This window comes from Grammomys surdaster, unplaced genomic scaffold (assembly GCF_004785775.1).
Source record: "Grammomys surdaster isolate TR1022 unplaced genomic scaffold, NIH_TR_1.0 255, whole genome shotgun sequence".
Taxonomy (NCBI): Eukaryota; Metazoa; Chordata; class Mammalia; order Rodentia; family Muridae; genus Grammomys; species Grammomys surdaster.
The window spans coordinates 5,161,130-5,164,669 of record NW_021604696.1 but is presented as its reverse complement, the minus strand read 5'-3'; positions in this window follow the sequence as shown (position 1 = coordinate 5,164,669).

The following is a 3,540-nucleotide window of genomic DNA, read 5'->3' as shown; positions in this document are numbered from 1 at the left end:
TGGCCATGAGACCATGAAGCATGCACCCAGACACTGTAAGCTCAGTTACTTTCATGCTCCTTTTCCCCTTAGAAAGTGTCCTTAGGAAAGCTCTTAGCTTCTTAATTTGGTTTCCTGACTTTATTGCATTTGGTTGTGTGCGCGAATGTGTGCAAAGGTCAGAGGATAACTTACGGGGGTCAGTACTTTTCCTTCCACTGTCTGGAAGTGGGTCCCAGAGATTGAACTCGGTCTTGTTTTGAAATGTGGTCTCAAGTTTTAATGACTAAGACTGCAGAGGATGACTGTTCTTCCAGCAGCCGTCTCCCGGAGGTCTGATCCTGAAGTCTGATCCTAGTTGATAGCTTCAGTAGTGACATTATTGAGGTATTAGTGTGTGATCATGCTCGAACCAAAAAAGCTGGCCCAGAATTCACAAAGTTTCTCTCAAGGATGGAACTGTTTTATCGCCTAGAGTTAGCTAATTCCATTATAATTAAACTAAGATAAAACCCGCCACACCTCCAAAAATAGAATCCAAATAGAACTCTGCCAGCTCCACAATGCTGCCTTGTTCTGTGTGCTTCCTGTGAGGTCAGGGTTCCCCACACATTTGCACTGGTCAATGCTGCCCCGGTCTGACTGCCTTCTGTGAGGTCAAGGTTCCCCACACATGCGCACTGATCAATGCTGACCTGTTCCGCATGCTTCCTGTGAAGGCAGGGTTCCCTACACATACACACTGGTCAATGCTGCACTGTTCTACCTGCCTCCTGTGAGGGCAGGGTTCCCCATACATGCACACGAGTATCCTTTAGTCCAAGAACATCAGGGCCATGTGCCTGTGGCTGAGTCCACATCTTCTTATAAAAATGAATTTCAGTCCCTTTCGTCTCTAAAAATAATGATTCTCTGAATCTACCAAGATCACCTATACTGGGCACTCATCTTTAGTTTCCCATTGTACCAGCAAGATGCCTGTATTTAAAGGATAGTGCAATTTCCCCAAAATCACACAGAAACTAACCCAAATTAACTCAGGTCTAAAGTGTGTGCTTTCTCTATCACTCCACTGCCACATGCCTGGCACTGAGCTGGATATTATGAAACAGAGAGAAAAACTAAAACGTTTCTCCTTCAGGATGCAGCCGCTTCTATATATGACGCCATCAAAAGGGCCTTGAGCTACACACGTGTCCATCAGGTCATAAGGGCTGGAGGGGGAGGGGAGAAGGATGTGGAGGGGGCAGATGCCACCATATCCTGGGAGAATGTGGTCAGGAGATAAGGTGGTTGTTATACTGTGGTAACAAAATTTGTGATTATTCATTCCATTTTATTCCTGTTTTATATCGCTTCCTAGAACAGGTATGCCTGAAGAACAGGTTGGCAATTTAGAAAAGCTAGCATTTTTATTACATTATTTAGTATATTTTAGGAGCCGAGGAGATGGCTTAGTTTGTAAAGCACTTGTCATAAAAGCATGAGTTCCTGAGTTTGATCTCCAGTACTCACATAAAAAGCCAGGGATTGCACATTGTTATAATCTCAGCACTGGCCAGGGATAGGCACATTGTTGCAATCACAGCACTGAGGAGGCAGATACACGTGGGTTCTCGAAGCTGGCTAGAGAGCCAGCCTAGTACTTGATGAGCACTCCAGGTTTCAGTGAGAGAACCTATTTCAAAATGCAAGGTGAACAGCCCCTGAGGAACAAAGTCTAAAGATGACCTCTGGCCTCTGCATGCCTGCACATGTGAGTGCGTACACACACACACACACACACACACACACACACACAAAAATATGCACACATGAAAACATGAATGCACACAAAAATAAAAGGATTATTTAGTATATTTCATATACTTAGATTTTGTTTGACGAAAAACATGTGTATACTGGAGGAAAATCAAGGAAGAATTTCAAATCCTGCTCTGCACTGGAGTAGCATGCATGGTCAAGTTGCCTGTGATTACAGCAGACACGACTTACAGAAAGAATACATTTGGTCTCCTACTCTTCATTTTTTATAATAATTTTTTGGTTTTTGAAATTATAATTATATCATTTTCCCCATCCTTCCCCCCCCAACCCCCGCAGCTACCATTTAGCCCTCCTTTGCAGCCTACACAGTCCAGATAATGTTACATGGTCTCAGGGCTAACCATTTGGTGTTTATTGACTAACCATTGGTTTGCTCTTCCCTGGAGACTGATTCTTCTATTCTTAACATTCCTTAGTTGACCATAGTTCTTTGTCTAGGATTGAGGCCTGTGAGCTTTAACCTTTCCCTGTTAGCATGTCTATTGTGTCCTTCTTGTTCAAGTCTTGTTTAGGCAACCATGTTAGTGAGACTTCACCGGGGTAGCTTCTCTGAGATTCCTAGGAAACAATCTCACAAACTCCCTGTTCATTTGGCTCCCACAGTCTCTCCACTCCCTCCACCGCAACGTTCCTGAGCCTTAGGAACACACAAGTTGTGTTGTAGACATATCTCTCAGGACTGGGCTCCATGCACTCTCTTGTTCTTATACTTTGATTAGTTGTGTTTTTCACACAACTAATAACAGTGATCAGTTATTCGTAATCTTATAGCCATTTGTTTCCAAACAGGACTTTGGGGTGTCACTACCCACAGTGTATGTTCTATGTCTTGTGCCTATGTCCAAAACCTCCTTGTGAGATGTGTCTTCTCAATAGGGAGTTTAGCAAGCAGATCCTGGTGACCTCAATCAAAACAATACCATTCCTACACCTTAGTTAGAATCATTTCTACCACAGTTTGAATGTGTCCCCCAAGGCCCAAATGTTGGAAACTTAGACCCCAAATGCATGTGTGGATGTGGTTAGAGGCAGATCTTCAAAAGGTGATTTGGGTAAAATGAACTCATGAGGTAGGGTTCCTTTAATGGCACCTTTGTCTTTGTAAGAGAGGAAAGAGATGCCCAAGCAAACACATGGCTCTGTCTTGCTGGGTGACCACACAGCCCAATACCCTCTTCTGCTGCCAGGCTGATGTTGGTCCCTACTACTTGTACTTCCAGCTTCAGAGCTACAAACCCTGTTAACTCCTACTGTTTTCAATTTATTTTTGAGATTGCATTTTAATTACATTTCTGCCTTCCCTTTCCTCCCTCCAAACCCTGCCATATATTCATCCCTGCTCTCCTTCAGACTCATAGCTCCTTTTACTTACATCAATTTTTGTTACTGCATGTGTGTGTGTGTGTGTGTGTGTGTGTGTGTTCCTAAATATAACCTGTTCAGTCCATATGATATTATCTGTATGCATGTTCTCAGGGACTGACCATCTGACACTGGGCAATCCTTGGTGAGCTCTTCCCTGGGAAGGACCACCTCTCCTGCTCCCAGCTTTACTCAGTTGCTTGTAGTTGCTTTGTAGTTGCTTGTAGTTGCTTTGTGTAGGGTTGAGCTCTCGTGGGCTTTCCCCCACACAATCTGCCATGTTCTTTGGCATCCTTCTTGTTCAGCAATCGAGTGGCAGCCATATTGGTGAGGCCTTACAAGCATAGCTTCTGCTGTTACTAGGAGACACAA